The following is a 20,603-nucleotide window of genomic DNA, read 5'->3' as shown; positions in this document are numbered from 1 at the left end:
TTTCTCGAGCTGTTTTTTTTTCTTTAATAATTAGAACTATTTGTTTAATTTTATTAAGAACTCTAGAAAAATACTTAATTAAAAATAAAGCCAAAACTCTCAACAATTAATGAGTTCCTACGAAGTGAGACGCCAGTTTCACACATACACGGCTAACTTTACAAGATGAAAAGCAAAATTATCAAAAAAAGAATTTTCCAAAAAATTTCCTGAATCCCGATAAAATTCCATGACACATCTCTCATTTTTCTAGATACAAAAGAAATCCCTGAATATTCCAGGTTTCTCATGTTTTATCAGAGAGTAGACACCTTTGTATATAAAAAATTTATTATTCGTTTATTAGTACGCGTCTTTCATGAAAATAAAATAGTCTATAAAACTAACCGTTTGAAAATGTTTTTTCCTTTTTTACATAAGTTATAATGTATCGTTTAATCTCGTTCATTTAATGCATTCTATATCACAAGAGCCGTGCATTTCTTTAAAGCTTCGACGATCATATTATAAATGTATGTACATATATAGATAGTCGAATGTACACAGTTGATATTAAAAATCTGTACGATGTATTAAGGATGTCATATATCCACATCGTTGAGCGTCAATAAACTTGATGTTTAAAAAGTCGAGCGCTATCCGCGTTAATATCCTCCTGTTTGTTTTATCTCGCCCTCGGAAGTTCTCTCTCTCTCTCTCTCTCTCTCTCTCTTTCTGAAATTTTTCGTCCTTGCCTCTTTTAATGGTTAACTGGGCGACGAAGGAATGGACCATGGCCGATTATTGGGATCCTTTTTTGACTGCAGACTTTACCCTCTCGACGAAATATGCTCGTATCAGCACGCACGGGGTCTCCCTTATTGACTATATCCGTCTTCGCGATGGTCCTCAGTGGACAGCTCGTAATACCTTTTATATGGCGCGAGTAAGCGTCTGACGACAGCACAATGAGAAAAGTCGAGTATTGATGTCGTCTAATCTTTTATCGGCTATTGCAGACGGCGTAGCCGTTTTAGTTGTATGACGTATACTCTGGGCAAATTCTATACGAAGAGTATTTATTAAAAAAAAAAAAAAAAAATCATCTTTTTTTTTCTTAGTGACAACTGTGAATGAAACAAATATTATTTTCTAGATTGAAAATTATAATCATTTTTTATATTTAATATGCTTTTAAAAAAGCATAATATTTCGATGTTTTTTTAAAAATTTAATAAAATAGTTATTCATAATATAAAACGCTCAAATCTGTTAAATATTCTTTGGAAGAGGCGCGAAATAAATTTGATTTATTCGAGGAGAAATAAGATCTATGTCGAAGATGCAATTATTTTGTAAAAAAAAAAAAAAAAAAGAAAAAATACATTTGATGGATTACGCTGACATTCGCGTCTTGAAAGGATTCGATTAAGGATCTGATTGCTATCCGAAAAACCTCAAAGAGTTTCTTCGGCTCGATCGGCGTAATATCGTTCGGCGCGTTCGAAGCGGAGTGTTGCTGTCTCGAAAAGGGTTCGTCCATTTCTTTTATCGGGTTTGAGAGCAGTTAGATTACCACGACGAGCGATCCGAAGAGCAATTCCAATCGAAAGATGGGAGGAAAGGGGAAACCGATGACTCCACGGTTAGGAATTTCGAAGGGTGTCTAATTGCTTCAAAACTTGTCACGCGCGGCTTCGATCCCGATGCTCAGCTGGAGTCCTGCGTGATTAATGGAACTCTAAAAAAAAGAGACGCACGGATACACGTACACACTTATCTCGATCCCTTCTATGAACCGAAGAAGCTCCTGCCTCCGTAATGCGTTTTCTCGGTGATCTGAATCGACCGTCTGTCATATGGTGACACGAGCGAGATGGCTGGAATCATGTATATGGCCTCTCAAATCCCGAACCTGTCATTAGCTTGTGTCTGTCACACAGACCGAGCTCGTGTCTCTACGGTTATGGATAATTATAAAACGAATTCTTCCCCTTCATGCATTTTAAGCAATAAGTATTACCCCGTCGATTAGACCATTAACGATCAATCATTTTTGAAACATCTCAAGTATCTTGGGTATAATCGATAATATTTTTTCCTAATATATACCGTGTTATATATATATATATATATAAATTTATAAATTTGAAGCGCATTTTTTTCCTAAACTTTACAAATTGTTATCGCATCTTCTAAGTTTTTAATAATTTTTTATACTTAAGTTTAAAACATATCATATATTTATGTTAAAACACATATTTACATATCATATATTTATGTTAAAAGGACATTTTTATACAAGTCTTTGTGTATAATATAGTGACGTTCGCAAGATTTTGTTGGGTTCTTTTATCTAATTAAATAAAACAGCACATTATCTGCAATTCAATCGGTGGAGAAAGAAAAGTTTGATGTGTTTCATAGCTCACCGTGATGCTACCTTAGATACTGCGATGTCAAGCAATAAATAACGCGAGAGAAAAAAGATATAGGTAGAATTGACATGTTTTAGTAATTTATTCTGGAACTTGGGTAAAACTTTTGCATCGAGTTTGCCATGCTCGATGATACGATCGATACGATTCTGCCGAAAAACATGATTATCTGACTATTCGCTTCGATTGACTACAAATTTTTTTTCTCTCGCTTGTGAATAATATAACCGAGATATATTTTTTTCTTTTCTTTTAATAAAACAGCAAGAAACTTTTAAAAAAGGTACATTATTTGAGTTTTTATGTCATTCCAATATACACGATAACTGTATATCAAATAACACGTTCATTCACTTATTTTCGCAAATGCCATACTTGTGGAAGTTATTTTTATCTCGAGATCGTTCCATCTAAAAAAAGTTCTGCTTATAAAAATACAAATTTGTTTCTTTCATTACCTCGTGTTTATTCATAGTTAATGATTTTAATCTAAATTGATACTTTTGACAAAAAATGACAACAAAACATGATGTAAAAGGAAAATTAGCCAGTTATCTATACTTAATACATTTATCTAATCAAGATAGGCACTAAAGAACTTATACTGCTTCGAGGCATGATACGAACGGACATCTGCCATGCTCAAGCTCCGCGTGAGCGACGCAAATGTGTTTGTCATATTTCCAGGCACTCGAACGTCGTCGCGATGCTCGAAGGAATTAGGGGAGCGCTTATTCAAACACGCGTGGTTAAAAGTGTCCGCGGTCTCCCCTCTCGTACGTATTATCTCGGCACGTCTATTGGCAGCTTTGTACACGCCGCTGATGAGTTACACCATGCCATGCTGCTCTACTCTAGGAAGAGAGCGCCCGATCCCTTCTGAAATCGAAGAAAGAAACACCATGGTGCTTATGGGAACGCAGTTGCGCGTGAAAAATCCATGTATCCCGTATCGGAGTCATCTAATGTCGAACTATACGAGGGAGCTCCCACAGTCATACTGTTGCGTAAACACGCTTGTGACTTTGAAAGTAAAAAGTTTAATGGCATTTTTCGAAGGAATTAATTTTTAACGCAAACTTTTTATTAAATATTTTATTAAACCTTTTCTATGTGTAACGGTTTTTTGTACTTTTCTTTTGAAACAGTAATTATTTATTAACTTAAATTGTTATAGATTGAAGAAAAAAAGATTAGATAAAATTAAAAAGATTAAAATAAATTTTACGATAAATTATTAATATGACGATTAAATATCCACGAAATCTTCCGAATGATGTATTATTCGGATTCAGTCCGTCGTCTTCCCGAACGAAATAGCTGTTGCATGTACGCGTAATTTCCACTATCCAAACAGCTATGGGAGAGAATGCGTGTCTGTTCACGCGTGCGTGACGTGCACCAGTCGCGTTATCGGCGCACAAAAGGCGATGCATTAACACATACACGCGCATCCGAGTGATATTGAGATATGCTAAGGGAAGATGAAGGATCAGACGGAACGCGGTGTTCAACGGAGAACGAGAGGTTGTCAAACATCGAGATGTGCATCGACATTGAAATCGGAATGCCGGCGGCTTCTCCGAATCGAAAGCGCAATTTTCGAGATGCGTAAGAGTGATATGCGAAATGTGCGATGCTGCAGCTAATTCCTGTGCAATTAGTTATCCCCTCTGTTATTAATATTATTAATTATTAATCATTACCAATGATTATCAATATTATATTTGCCTCGTTTATTATTTATACATGAGATATTAATATATAACGCGTTAGGAATATTTCAAGAAAAATACAGTTAAATTCAATTCGTTGAAAAGGGAAATATTTAACTGCATGGAACTGATTCTGCAACGAGAATAAACTTACCCCGAACTAATGCGCGAGAATGGCCGTTTAGGGCGGTAAGAGAAATTCCTGACACGTAGCTGAATATACCGGATGGCATAGGAGTAACGGCGTAACGGAGTATCGGGGGTCGTGATGTAGGGGATTAGCAATTTCTCCAAGTGCGTCTGTGTAATGTCTCTGGGGTATCGTATCGACTCGCGATACCAATCGTCCGAGCCATCGATCACCTTTCTCCCGTACCTATCTATACGGAGTGGAAATCTCTCTTTCGATTTCTTGCCGATTCCGGGACAGCTCATATCTCCCGATATACAATATAGTAACTGCAATCTATGACTCGTGTCTTATCATGTGCGATTATAGCTTTCCCATCACGTTGGTTAATTTTCAGCTAGATAACTTATTAGTCTCTCTATCTCATTTTAATACTTTTTTTTTTTTTAGAAAGAGAGAGAATTAAATTGAAATTTATTATAATAAAATTAATTAATAAAATAATCTTGTATCTACAATAATAAAGATGATAAAAGTAACAAAAATATGAGTAAAAATAAAAGATGACAGAAAGTAGAAATAGTAAAAGGGCTTATTTATATAAAATTGTTTTCAATACCACATTATTTGGTCAAATAACTTTCCGGTAATAGCGTCTCTTAATGCGCGAGGTCACGCATACAACGTTTTCCGCTTCGCGTGTCTTCAAAGCACATCTGGAACTGTTTGTGTTAGAAGTGTCGTGTTTCGGGTGCTCCATCTGGGTGCTGCTGCTGGGTCGAGAATCATATCCAAAGTCCGTGAGACGTATAACTCATATGCAACTTGTGTACACATTGTGACATGCGGTCATCCCGCGTTTTCCGTATATCGCTTTTGTCGCCTTTCACATATCAGTTTCGTATTCACAAAAACATACGTAATTCCGTCATAGAAAAGTAAACTCTGTGAGATAATATACAGATTTTTTTTTTTGAAAGAACAAGCCTTAATTAATATTACATTTTGTTCTGAGAAAACAAAACGGAATTTTGATCTAATTAATTTTTCAAATAACACATTTTCAATGTGATCGATATTATTTTATCGAACTTGTACTTACAAACTGTATTATGGATGATTTTGAACAGCGAATTTCTCGATTTTAGATATACGGGACGGCTTATTGATAGAATTCTAGTGAAAGTAGGACGATTTATTTTGCCAAAACTTTTCCAGCGTCCTCTCAAGAGTTCAGGACACGACCCTGTTCCTTTTTTCCAGTTGAAACGTGCCGAGCGTCGCTAGATTTCATCTCGATTCAGATTGTATGCACTATATCGATGCATCTGTTCCAAGATGCAGCCGATTGTTCTCCATCACATAACCGCCCTAATTTCGGCTTTGAGTTTGTTTTCTCTTTTATGTTTAAAAATATCTAGAGCATTATACCCGCCATACAAATCGACCACTAGTAAACAATTGCAATTGTTTAGAGTGGACAGATGAAAAATTTCAAGGCGATTTTTCGAGGCGGGATGTCTGTAACGCGCGTATTTGCGGGCTACCTGTAAAACGAGCGGGTCGTTTTGCTCTCGGCCCGCGCATTGTCCTCTTCGCGAGAGAGATTTGCATTTTGCAGATGCAAACAATCATGACGGAGAAAAGTTCGCGACGGGCACAAAGCCCGTTTCTGCGCGTTCTCTTGTGCACGCCCGATACCCAGCGTCCCGCTGGGTGACCGGCCTTTTTTTATCCTCGTGGCAGGGATCTCGGGCGACCGGTTGGTGAAAAGGGACGACACACCGGCGTCTCGTCGTCGGTGAGCATGTTTGGATTACGCCTCGACGATCCTAATTTCTCCTCCGTCGGGGACAATTAGTCCCTTTTAGCTTTTTAACATGACACTGTTAGTCCGGGAAATGGGTCTAGGGGAGCATAAGGGAATAGGTAGATATTTACCTGGGTTATGGAAAATTGGAAAAACAAACAGTTAAGCCAAGATATATAGACTGGATTTATAAACGGAGAATTGAATCGTCAGAGGTCAATGAATAGGCTGAGCATTGGCCGTGGTGATTTCAGGTGCTCGAAGTGCCTGCGAGGAAATGCGAACAGTGGGTCGGTTCGTCAAGAAAGTATTCTTATATGTATAATACGGGTACACTCCTGCCTGTCTACTTTAAAACTCGTAAGCGGTTTTTACTGGTTAGGTAGAACCAGTTAATTGTTATTTATATTTGTATGAATAGCATTTCAGTTTATTTTTCGATAATTAAATTGCGATAATCTTGGGATTAAAACACATCCATCATTTCATTTGTAAATAGATTGATTAATGGATATTTTTCACCTTAAAAAAATATTTTAAAAAATAATTTATGAGTCTTTGTGTATCTTCTTTTTATCTTGCGTTAAAAATGTCAAAACCTAAAATCCTTTCTGTCTCCATGAAAGAGATTTCTTTAGGCCTTAGTAGATTTTTTTTTCACGTAACGAAGAAGAAGAAGCGATGATCATTAAAAAAGCCATTGTAAACATCATTGGGATTCGAGTTTCCAAAAAGAAACCTTGCTCTCCAAGAAACGACACTCGGACTCGGTCGAGTCGACGGTTGGATAGATCCTGCGGACGTAATTTGTCTCGGATGCCGGAAAATTGGTTCTATAAACACAGGGTGCCGTCTCCCGGTGTTCTGCATCGTTCGTCTTTCACGATGATCTTTCAATGGCCGCGGATACGGGGCGGCTGCATAAACACCAGACTTTTTTCCGCTTGACATGTCGACAAAGTGCGAATAGCCGAGATGTTTAGAAAATCAACGGGATATTAAGTTAGCTACGTGGTAGTAAATTTCAGAAAAGTTTCACTTAAACTGATGAAAGGTTAATAACGAAAACTGTCTTTTTTTTCTAATCCTTTATTCTAATTCTTAAATTTTTTCAATCTTCCAAAAGTCCGTCGTCCTAAATCTCTCTTCAATCTCGTAAAATAATAAAATTACAGAGCTGATCGAGCAATTTCATCCTCACGTATTGAGAAATTACTACCCTACTCGCAATTCAACTGTTGAATCCTAGTTGCCCCGAGTTTCTTACAGTTCCGAATTTTCTACAGTTCGAAATTGATTTTCGTGACCTACAATAAAAGCCCACACGCGCAAGCATGTATAAATGCGAATTTTATAGTGCACTTTGTAACTTCAATTCATCTTGCCTGTGAGAATTCTCCAGCGTAGAAATATTGAACTCTCTGTTATATATTATTTACGAATTATATTAAATTTCACAAAATATCGTAAACAACTGATCATTAATTACCTCATCATTAAATAACCGTCGAAGTTATTAAACAAATAAGTTAATTAACATTGTTCGGTGTAATGTAAAAAATTACATATCAACTGAAGAGACACGTGACCAAGAGACACATTCGGCTCTCATTAAAGTGCAATATCAATATAAATGCTCTTTGCTCAAATGAGAAAGCTTTCTAGCGTACAATGTGCGTGGGATGAATCGTGTGAGAAAGGATACCGGCCGCGTACACATATATATGGAACCGGTTTCGCAATTATCCCTAGAGCTTTCTAACCGCTAAGTGATTTTTAATTCGGCAGATACATAGTTGCATTTGCAAGCGAGTGCACGCGCGCGCAATAATTTTTCATAAAGCCGCGACATTTCGCGAGATTGTTCTCGACATGTATTTTATCCGCACGCCGTAATGATACGTTTTCTCAACGATATAGACGATTATCCGCATTATCCGCGAGATTTGCTGATTGCGCGCATACCTTATGTCTTCTCGCGTCGATGAAGCCGTTCTTGCAAATGCATCTCGACAACCACATATCGAAATAAATAATATACGTACTATACTCGGTGGTCCGTGAAACTCTGTTATTTACGCGCGATTCTTTCGATAATACGAGATATCTACACTCTCAGGCTACAAATCGATAGCAATTATTTGAAGCATGCGTGTCGGCGCGAAGCTATGAGAAGTATCTATGCATTAGTGCGTTAAAATCAGCGATAGTCATATTTCAAATAATGGCCAAACCATTGAAAATAACTATCCAGTTTATCAAACGCGGTTTCGAATTTAAATGACATATCACTTGGAGATCTATTTGTATCGTGAAAATGATAAAAATATATAGGGAATAATCTTTTAAAATCCATCAATTTGTTAAGATAATCATTTGAAAAGAATTATCAGAAATTCTTATTTAAAATAATATTTAAAATTTTTTAAACTATCCATTAATTATTTTAGATATAGGAAGAAAAATAATTATTATATAGTAAGAAAAATAATTAGAAGAGTGACAAAAATATAATAATTACTTTACATTATAATTCAGTAGAAAAAATAGTTTTTAAATATAAATATTTTTATTTCAAATATTATTTCTGAGCAAAATAGTTGCTACATTTCATCTTTTCACCAAATACCCCATATTATACAAAGTTATGATTATATAAATTCTATCAATTTTACGATCCTCTACTCTTCATTAGAAATTATTGGTTATTTATGACATAAATTAATCTGTCTAAAACAATAATCAAACAAACTATTTTTTTATTTCATGATTTTTCAATCCTTTCGTTTTAATTGACAAGTCGTTAATGAGACAGAAAGTTACGCTCTCTCTCAAAGAGTACGATGCAGCGAAAACATACACCAAGGAAAAGGTTGGACCGTAACGACTATAATGATGAAGTCCTTGGCCTTCGAAAGGTCTGATCCGCGGTTAACGTATGTCGAGAATATCAACGCCCGATCCCATTTGAGGTAGAAATCACCGTCCCTTATAAAGTCAATTTGTAAACAAGCAAAACGGGCCGGGAATGTTGGCGAGATGGTCCGCCGATGGAATCGAGGACAGATGTCCTAGAACAGGTTGTAAGCTCGATAGGATTTTCATCCTTCGTGATGTTGCGTGCGAGCACCGCGGTCGCTTTAACCCGTCGCCTTCCGTATGTCGCGACAGAGGACAGGTATAAAGTTAGAAGAGAGAAAAAAATCCGGATCCCCGAGTGTTTACTATATTCGTATACACATATCAAGGACCCTTTTTTCTTTACCAGATTTTTTACGGTTGCCTTTTAATTTGAAACACATCGTTGATTCCCTCGTTAAACATGAGATTAGTCACGTCGTCAGTGGGCTCTCTACGGGTTTCCCGTTTCCTGTTTCTAAACGCTGACACGCATTATAATGCTCGTTATGCTGGTTAAGATTATAACGACTACACAGAAATAATTTTCACAACTAAATTGTTTTTTAATTATCCATGAGACATGTTTCATAATAGGATATATAAATTATAAAAATCAAAAATATTTTATAGAATGATAGTCAACGTCATTCTTTTTTATGTAATAAGAAAATCGTTTCTTAAATAATCATTAACTCTCATTTTAGTATCAATTAATAAGAATTAATTTTATGCATCTATAATTAAATGTGCACTTACGGAATACGTTGATTGTGTATCGTCATTCACTTATTTCGTAGAAAAGCATACATACCTGAAACAAAGAAAATATATGAGTTAGAATAATCACATATAGTTAGTACTAAATAAATGTTTATTAAAGAATTAAAAAACATCCTTTAATAAGAAGAATATTGCGTTTTACGTTTCAAGTGATTATTAATTTTATATATATATATATATATATATGTATGTATATGTGTGTGTATAGAATATAGATATATTTTTTCGAGATGTTGAAATATATTTGCAAACGGATTTATTATGTTGCAATGTCACGGTGATAATTAGTATTGGAGGATAATTAGAAGAGAATTTGTTCTCTCTAAATTTAACATAATACGATGGTCTACGTTCAATAATTTTGCTATTTCACCATAATAAGCCGAACGCAATAAAGCCCAAACAACGATTAATTAAATACGAGATAATTCCCTGCCAGCAATGCATACATGCGTACAATAATATCAGGCTCGCATTACAGTAGAACAGGTAGAATAGAACTGTTTAAAATAAATTATTGTTAAACACATACAGCCATATATCGGGTTACTGATAATTAACTATATATATTACATGTATAACTATAATATAACTATATGATATATATTTTATACGCGGGGGATTAAGGGACACATCACGCGGTTTGGTTTGTTAACGATCCGGAACGTGACGGTGATTTTAATATTTTAATCGAATGCTGTCCATCAAACTGCACAGACTTCAATTTCGCTTCTTTTAATTCACTTCGTAATTAAGCGCGCTCGCGCGCCATGCTTCCGCAGCACATTTAAAACTTTACGACGACTGAAATGGCAAAGTTTGGAATAGCGCGCGCTTGCACGCTACCCTTCTATCTTAGATATCATTAAATTTAAGGATATTTAAGGGCCGATGCATGTTCAGGCGGGAAACTTTAAACTTTCTTTTTCCTTAACGCGGATGACTTACGCCAAACCCTGGTGTGGTGTCACCATCAATCTTTAGGGCGGGCGAATGGTGGAAGTGCGGGGTGCTATAGCTCGTCTCGTTTCACCCTCCGAATAGTTGGCTGAAGTACCCTTGGCTTGCAAGGTGACGTGTGTGTACGCACACTCTTACTACCGCATCAACCCGATATGCTTTAGATTAAAACACACCCCCGCTGTAATATCAACTCGACTCTGGCCCGTTATCGGTTATTACGTTCTGCAAGAGACATTCCGTCGACTAAATAAAAACGGTCCAACCTGATATGTGCACTTAAGTACATATTAAGACGAAGGAAAAAACGTCATCGATCGATCACTCACGTTGTAACGCGTGTGAATGATAGAAATGATGATTCAGAATTACGAATTTGAACTGCTAGTTTATTTTCTATTTAAAATATTACGCACACATTACGCCGATTTGATGCTTCATGTTATTAAAAATATAATAAGCATATGTATATTTGTATTTTTATATCTTTGAAAATATAAATTCATTGAAATTATAATGCTGTTTTCGTTAATTAAATATAGAATATTATTTGTAATCGAGGCCATCGTCTTTGCGCAAACATTAATTTTTCAACAAATGTAATTTTAACCGAAGCGAGACAAAAAGCGCGAATATTTCCTTAATCGATCGCTTTGATCAAGTGAATAAATTTCGCACAATCTATGTTTTCAACTCGAGATAATCATGTCGATATTAATAATCGGACCAGTATCGCAAATACTCCGTCCTTCCACTGTCTCTCTGGCACGGTGGAGTTACAACTCCATGTAATTATCTGGCAGACAGGGTGAATGTTAATGGGAGGAAGAAGAGAGACGGGTTGGAAGACGCGAAGGTGCGCGGGTGAAGGCCGGAGCCGGATCATCCGTCGGCGAAATATCCACCACTACCACCTTCTAGCCTGACCTGACCTCAGCCAGTCAAGAACCTTCTCCTCTCCTTTGCCTTCATCTCGCGAGCCGCGTCTTCTTCTCGGGAGAGCGGTTCTCTTAACCTCCCACGCAAGCAAGCGAGTGAGCGAGCGAGCGAGCGAGCGAGCGAGCAATCTTAACTTCGGCGATTGCCGTGGTTACAATGCACCTGCACGTATATAAAATCCACCAAAAGAGAGAGAGAGAGAGAGAGAGAGTATCTCTCGAGCGGCCGTGTAGCAGGTGACTGCCCCGGCACGTACATAAGTTATTCGCATTGAAATACCTCTTGGAAACGGTCTTGAAAGAATAATGAGCGCCATTGAGGCGGGGGGATTAAAGTGACCCAGCCAGGCTCTCGGTTATGTATCTGCATATACGGCAAAATTGAATTCGCTCGAGATACTAGCCGGCTCCGGAGCGAGGAAATTACAAATTTTTCCGCGTACGTGTTAGAGAATTCCATTAGAATCTTCCAGGCGCGTCATGTTATGCATCTGAATTGCAATTTTTTTCGTTAGTATAGACACCATATTTCATAGATGTTGCGTGACCGGTCTCTTTGTATTTTTTTTTTCTTTTTAGTAAAATAATTTAGTTCAATGAGATAACAATGCACTCTTTCACGTTAGACATGTATAATTTATGTGAGACACTTTTCAAGGTCAGTTACAGACGTCTCTTTCACAAAGATTAATGGATCTTTACTGTGATGGATAGTTCGGAAGAACGAAAATAGCGATAAACTATTCGTGGAAACTTAAATGATGTTTCGTCGTCCAGATCAAACTTGTCCATCGTGATCCATGATCCACGATCGGAACTCGCTCAGGTACGTCATCGTCTCGCCTTGGCCTCATGTACCTTCGTGGACCATTTAACGAAATTAAGCCTCCCACGAATTCCACGAGCCTCCGGCGACTGTCATTACCGGCAGGTAGGACGAACCAGACCACGGTAAATTATCGTGATCGTTTGGCGGCCAGCACGATCGATTTGCCAAGCATATCCGACGTATAAACGATGTATATTCCCAGACACGATGACGGTACATGGGACGTAGGAGGGGAGAGGTGCCGCGAGAAGAAAATTGCCAAGAATGCTCACACGATCTTCTAGGCTTCCGATCATGACTCATTGCCATTTAGCGATTACGAGACACCATAAACGGTTTTCCGAGAAGATCATCGTCGCGAATTGAGCAAAACGATCTCCTCGATCGTCCAGAGCGAGAACGCTTCCAAATCATCGACGACGCACTTGCCAATTGCATATACCGTAAATACTTTCTCTCTCCCCCGCGAAAAATTTTGCAGACGACAGCAATCATTACTACGTCGGCCGTTTAAAGTCTGGTTATAACAGGCGGTTGAATTAATGGAAATGCACGTCCGGCGGAACGGTTCGGCGATAGACGTATGAGAAAGACCCCGAGGGCTCGGCATCGGATTGATAAAGGCTGCTTTTAACCCTTAACTGGTATTCCCGGTACGTCTTAACGATGATATATGACGTGACAGGATCACGCCTGACCTTGATGGCCGAGCAACGAGGATAAATGGAACCGTATACTGTTTGGCGGCGTGCCGATGCTCTTCTCTTTTTGAATAATGATCGAAAGACGGAGTATCTTTTAACGCCGATTGTTGAATTATGAACGAGATTTGCAATCGATAACGCAAAAGAGAAATGGAAACGTTTTCTTACTTGAATGATTATAGAAAAGCTTAAAGACACATTTGCATGATTTAAACTTCTTCAGACGTTCTTATGACGTCTCTTAGACATTCGTCTTTCGGCATACATAATAGGATGTGACAAAGAATGAGATAATTGTCGATCGTGTCAGAATAAAAAGACATGTCTGTGTTCTATTCAACAGGTGTCGTGATAAGTATAAGCTACCTTTTTTATTCGCTATTACTCACCTCATCCACTGATATCACCTGCATCATTTGTAGCAAACCGCATCGGAGGAATTACAAGATGCCTAATCTGGCAAATATTTGCGCGACAAACCGCGAGAAGTGTCATTCCCGGGAGAACACGGAATATTAATTACAGCGAAGGGCGATTCGTTTTCCATCGACATGTTCGAGACTGGACGCGACCATCGGATGTTGAAGAGTCGTGTTTGTAGTGCATAGAAGCAGGACCACACACGAGAAGCCATTGTTTCAGCTCGAGCCACAATCGCTCGGCAGCGTATGCGAGGTTTGTCAATAAGGCCCGTTAAGACGCTCACATATAGCCTCCGGTCTGTCGTCGAATTAACGTCGATTAGCATGCTCATTAAGCGAATGGTGAATTGCAACGATAAGACGCAACTGCGACTGATTAAAATTTGCATTTAGCGTCACGTTTTTCAGACTGCCTTATGTCGATGGAAAAAAAGAAATAACCTTTATTTATCTATTAAGTTAATAAGATAAGAATTAGATAATATTTATCAAAATTTTAATCGGAAAAAGTAATACTGGCAAAATCTATATATTTAAATCTCTTAGATTCACAATCACTGTTTGTTGAACGAAGTAAATTGCATCCCATCGAACCCGAGAAAGGAAAGCAATAATGTTCGTTGTATACGTTCTATGATGCATCATTATAAGAATCCATACATAGTAGAGAGGCTGGATACGCGAACAATGAGTATAATTTCAAGGAGAAGGAGAGAAATCCGTTTAGTTACGGTAGGTGAGTGTGTCCCTTTCCTTCTGAAGAAAGACACGAGGAGGGACGTCGCGTTTTATCCACGGGTAGGCATTTTGACGGATTTAACGGCCCCATTTCCATTCTTCAGAGGTCTTTTTATCGCGATGTATACTGATCTCTCTCGTAATCGGTTTTGCGAGGCATTGCGTGGCATCTGTCCGCGAGATTAGTGCACGCGATCGAAGCTTTCAGCCTTCTGAAAAATTTATGAGCTGTACGGAACGCAAAAACGCGAGAGAAAGTGAGAAGGAACTATATGATCAATAAGTATCGGAATGCGTCGATTCATACACACACTCCATCATGTACCATCAGATTGATATCGTTTAAGCGTTTAACTTCAAAATACAGGTAAATCGCAGATTTTATTTTTATAAGTCTTATTATTTCGAAAAAATGAATTTTTCAATAATATTTTCGATAAAATCTATCGCCTGATTTTTCATATTAATACTACATGTATATAATCAATAAAATTTGAAGGTTACAACTGTAATAGTAATCTTTTATTAAAATAAAAATTATTAATATTTTTATAACACAAGCAGATCATGATTTAATTTTTTTATTACATGATTTATTTTTTTATTAAGGACGCTTATAGTTTTGGCCATTAGAAACGATTTTTTAAGATGTCAAAGCATCTATTCTTTTAAAAAGAAAGCACATTTTTAGTGACGAAAGATTGCCTCCGTCATATATCCATCGGCCGTTCGTGGGACGTGACGGAACGGATGTAAAAAGAGTGACGAGGGAAGAGGGTAAAAATCGTTTCGACCTCCCTTGCCATCGACGTTGCGTACGATTTTCCACGTAGCGAAGCACGCACGAACAGGCAGTATCGTTCTGCCTGAAATAAAAGAGAACACCCTGCTGCTCTATCTTCTATGGCAACCCTTTCGGTGGTGCCACTCCGTCGTCATTTCTTCGGGGAGAGTAGGGAAAAAAAAAAACAACCATATCGACTTCTTCCTTTTCTTCGGCTGAACGAAAATCGTGAAGCAACTTCGGCTCCACGGCCCATTTGCCGAGCCATTTCCGTAAATAGCTAATGGCTGAAGCGCCGTTGCCTCCGTGGTATCGTGTTTCCCAAAAGGCGAGCTCGGACTCTCCCTCCCTCTGAACGTCTTCTTTCCTTATACACGTATTTTCCCTTCCTGTTACTCCGGTCTCGCGTCGACCTCGTGTAGCTCAACGACGACGATTAAATTCGGGAACATCGTACTGTTCCATAACTCAGCGTTTCCTCGAGAATCTTACTTTTCACTTTAAACCGCGGATTTAGAACGAAGAAACCGTGTAAGACATTAACCATGCATTCAAGTGTGTTCTAGTGAGTTAGAGAAACAGGGAAAACGGTTTCGATTCTTACTCTTTACGTACGAAACATTTTAAGGAGAAAAAAATCCATCTCTGAAAAGTATTCTTAAACACAAAAAATATATAAAAATATATAATCTGTTAATTTAGTAGAACTCTTGTAAAAACTTTTAATGTGTAACAAAATATATCGATTAATTTTTTTCAAGTGCTTTTTTTTTCTACAAAGAATGTGTATAACAAGAAAATGTAGTGAAAAAGGAAAAATCACGCAATAGAGACGATAAAAGAGATAGAGGAACAATCGCTTCTTCATCATTGTTTCCTCGACGATTGTTCGATGGATGTCCGTCTTTTGCGAATTCGAGCGTCTTGTAAGACCCATATCGTCTTAAGGTATAAGGGTACAGGAGGGTGAAGGGCACGACAAAGTCATCCGAAACTGGCAGCTATTCGGAGACTGCCAAGAACGGAGAAAGGCAAGAGAATAGGAGAGAGCAACAAGGCGACGTCTATCGAGAGCTCGCACAGAATCATAAAAGGAGGAAGAAGGAAGGAAGGAAGGAAGGAAGGAAGGAAGACAATGCACGAATCTCGCAATAAGATGCAACCGGAGATAAGTCTCGGCACCACCGGTTCTCAGACGAGCGAGTTATTATTACCGATGGCGCGGCCCTTTTCAGTACCAGGTGGCTAGTACGCGAAGATCAAAGAGGATAGGCGTTGCTGCGATTTCCGCAGGCTGGAACGTGTTATATTCTTTTAGCGCGTCCACGCTAATGGCATCGACATTTCGCGGAACGAGCGTCTATCCGGGACAGGCCGATCAACAAGGATTCTGACAGACCTAACGCGCCAATACGTGTGTCCTCTTTTGTTGCTCCAAAATTGGAACAACGTGTTCTCGTCGGAGACAGGCATCTATATCCACTCACGATGACCTGTTCTCACCTTCAATGCATTTTATCGACGCGCGTTAAAACAATTCGCGATATCGAGGAATGATGGACGGAACGGGAACGACCGTATTTGCATTGAAGCTATCGTGAAACTTAATCGATTATAATTTACATACGAATTGAATAGAAATCGGTTCTTCAGAATTGATCTGTTAAGCGATTCTTTCTCGAAATTAAAAATTTTTTTTTTCATTTATTAAATCATTATACATCTTTTCGCGTATTTCATTGTGATTTATTTTTGCATTTTCACAAAATCGAACAAGTACGATTAAAACTCACGTTGCAAAAAGTTTTTAAATATGCGCACAGTTAATATCTTAATAATTTTTCAGAGTGTGCAGCATACATCATGTGTTACGTTGTAACGCGAGAATATTCCGCTTATTAGTTAAAATCGAAAATTTTAACACAATTTCTCTCTCACAATTTAAATTATAAGTAATTGAAATTAACTGTCTGAATCGCATAGATTTCGCACGTTCTGCGGTTACATCCGTATCGATCACTCATTTGTTATCAATTTGAAATTTTTGCATTATAAAATAACATTTAAGTTTAAGTCAGATTAACAATTTCAATCTCATTTTTATTTATAACGATTGTTTTAATCCACGCAATATATAGGGATAACAAGTTAAAAATAAAGTCATCATTTTGATATTCTTTTGCTGATTTTGTTTTTTTAATCTATTATACATCTGTAGATCTGCGTGTTCTTCTAGTTTAAATTTAAAATTACAACCGAATAATAAAAAGTAAAATAGTATGAGAAAGCATGTAATAATGAATAAAAATATTTATACTGTATCAATATTTATATTTTAGAAGAGAATTATAATATTTCCATATATATATGTATATAAGACACAAATAGTTGAGGCTCCGATTTAAGGTCAATAAACATAATAATCGCAGGCTTATAGATGCAAACGGTTTATTTCAAAATAATAATTATTGTGAACTTGAAATAAATATTCTAATATAAATAACTGGTAAAATGGGAAATTTTCAATTAATTAAAAACTAAAATAAAAACTAGCAAACGTTTCATCAGTTCTATGACCGAATTCTCTTCAGTGTGTTAAATAAATAAAAAATAAATTAACATTTAGTCTATCGCAAGACACACGTATATTGTCATAATGCTAAATGATTTAATGCTAAATGAATTAAATATCTATTTTCCTATAAATACAGAATTTATATTATTAATAGTATTTAGAATCGGATATAATTTTTAGAATATAATTTTTTTCATATTTGTTTACCTATTTTATGCATTATTACTTTATCCATTACGTAATCTTTTTGTAATACGAATATATCATGATGGATCTCGCAAAAATCTTTCAAATGTATTATACTAAAGATATGTAAATTTAAAATAAAAAAGATTTAAAATCAGGTACCAACAGGCACTAATTTTTACTTCTTCATATTTCTTGATACATGATGCAGTCTAATAAAAATAATGTAAAATTCTCTCATTAATAAGAAATAGCATTTAAAAAAATATAATATAAAGAAAAAAATAAATGTGTGATTAATGTTATTGCAATAGACGCAAATATTATAGTATTCTATAAATATAAAAAATAATCAGTGAAGTAAGGGCTCTCAATATTATGATAATACAAGAGAAAATATTTGGCATAAGAGCATTACATTGAGTAGACCAATTATTTATTAGAACTCGTAGCATATATTAGAAAGTAAAATCGCAAGTGTTTATAATGATAATACTACAATCGAGCGAACGTTTCAATCAGATCTTTCTGATCATCTTCAGCGCAAAGTATAAGTATAAGAAGTCAATAGATAAAATAAAATGTAAATATAAAAGATAATTGTGAAATTGTCAACTTATGTATTCGCATAGTGAGATGTTTAATCAATTCAGTTTAAAGAATCTAATTATTGCAATTGATTTGGAATAATACTTAAGTCAATACGTATAGTTCGTTGCTATTGTGCGTATGAAAAATAATATTTCAAATATAAATCTAACTCAAAGGCTTTAAACCGCTCAAAATCGTAGTTGTCTTCTGCGCGTGCATTTAGTAGAGTATTATATAAATCAAGCCCTTACCATATGTAGACGTTTCGATCTTTGCTTCACGATTCTCTTCAGTACATTGACCGAATCATAACAACACAAATAATCAAACTTAAATACAGAATGTCATCTCAACTACACTAAATATAAATCAATATAAACTTGATATAAATAATCCAAAACATATCTGACAAATCACGCACAACTCGCAAACAAACATAATTACAAATAAAATTTAAATGCCAAATTAAAACTAAGAAGTTCATTAGCATTAAAGAATTTAACGATAAAGCGTTATAGTAGTAAAAGTGACCGTAAAAGAATAAAGGAGTCAACGAATTGAGATAGACGGAATAACTATTCAAAATAATATTTGTGTTTATTATGTGTTTGAAATTAACTTCTATTGTTAACATATATTTTTGAATTTTTATGTGCTCTATGTACATAAACAGATATGTATATAAGAGTGATTCGAAGAAAGTAAAATAAGTTTTCGTATAATTAAATAATTAACGGAATATATGAACTTTACCTCAACTTTTCGATGGTACGCAGAATTTTATTATTTTTATCTTTATGGCGAAAAAAGTGATCGGATTTTAAAGATACCTGATGTCTAGAAGTTTTTTTAGATCATTGAATATAAATTTAAAGTAAAAAATGTTATAATTCAAACGATCAAAAACCGTCTCTTTTCTATATGTTCTTCATATGTGTATTTTACATACTAATCAATATATTAATATATTATCTAAATATATTAATAATTATTAAATTAATAAATATATTAATAAAATATTAATAATATATATGTAAATATATTAATAAAATATATAGTATGCAAAATATATAAAGATTATATGGAAAAGAGATGTTTTAAACATTAATTAAAACTATTTTTAGGAAAAAAATTACAACTTTTAAGAAAAATACATCAACCTATCAATAAATCAATATCAAAATATACTTCCATCCTATAATATTAATTTTCTACGACATTGTATTAATTTTATATATGATTGCACATCGCGGAATGGGGGGAGGGGGGAAGCGACGACTATTCACAGAATTATCTATAAATCTTGAATGTCCGATTCTCCAATAATAGAAATTAATTAAAGTCGAATACATAACGGATATGATAATTAATCTCATTGTTTCGGGCCTAGATTGATTTCCCGATTCTATTACATGCTACTGACGGCTCTTGCGCCCTAATTGCGCGATATTCGCGGATCGAATGCGAATTGAATGGAGTCACTCTGCGTGAGTCTATTACACCGCGTAGAGAGATCAAACGTTCGCCTACACGATCATGGGTAGGGTTGCAGTTGCTGTGCCGTACCGAGGCTACAATTTCATCGAAAACTTCGCGACCTACATACATAAAACCACTTTGCACGCCGATGGCACAAAGGACATGGCGCTCATTCATTTTGCAAGTCCGAGCGGCGGTATATCCTAGTGTGTCAGTCCTGGCGCTGCTTTGCTGGGTGATACATTTAAAAGCTCGCGGGATTTCGCACCGGCTAAATTTTCGTTAAAACGAAGGTGAAACACGAGGATAAAAAAAAAAAAAAAAATAGAAAAGCTCGAGACAGGAGTAGGTATGTATGTGCAAAGTGTCTAAAATGATAATGGATAACTCGAAGATATGGCCCCACAAGGAGCATTGTAAAAATAGTTGATTCGCGATATTTCATGGTAGCAGCTCGTTTGGCAGAACGAAGAGAAGTGAGAAACATATTATCAGAGAAGAGCGAATACACGCGGAGAGAACAATGTCGTCCGTACTGAGTGAGAGCGAAAGAGAAGGAAAGAGAGAAAGACAGAACGAAGCTCTCTACCGGAGTTTAATATTGTATATCACGTTAGAAGACGAGACGCACACGAGAGAGATAC

General features: G+C 36.3%; 1 protein-coding gene across 12 annotated transcripts in view; it reads right to left on the bottom strand.

Annotated features, from left to right (window-relative positions):
* Ten-m (teneurin transmembrane protein Ten-m) overlaps nucleotides 1–20,603 on the bottom strand; it is a 575,864-nt gene that overhangs the window by 72,704 nt on the left and 482,557 nt on the right. For 2 of the 12 annotated variants that reach the window (XM_072894631.1, XM_072894649.1), the window contains one exon: nucleotides 9,730–9,784. The exons of the other annotated variants lie outside the window; for them this stretch is intronic. The gene's annotated coding sequence lies outside the window, so the exon portion shown is untranslated. The remainder of the gene's footprint in view (nucleotides 1–9,729; nucleotides 9,785–20,603) is intronic. 12 annotated transcript variants of the gene reach the window in all.

Source organism: Anoplolepis gracilipes, chromosome 1 (genome assembly GCF_047496725.1).
Source record: "Anoplolepis gracilipes chromosome 1, ASM4749672v1, whole genome shotgun sequence".
NCBI lineage: Eukaryota > Metazoa > Arthropoda > Insecta > Hymenoptera > Formicidae > Anoplolepis > Anoplolepis gracilipes.
Note: the sequence above shows the minus strand (reverse complement) of the source record. Positions and strands in the feature narration are given on the sequence as shown.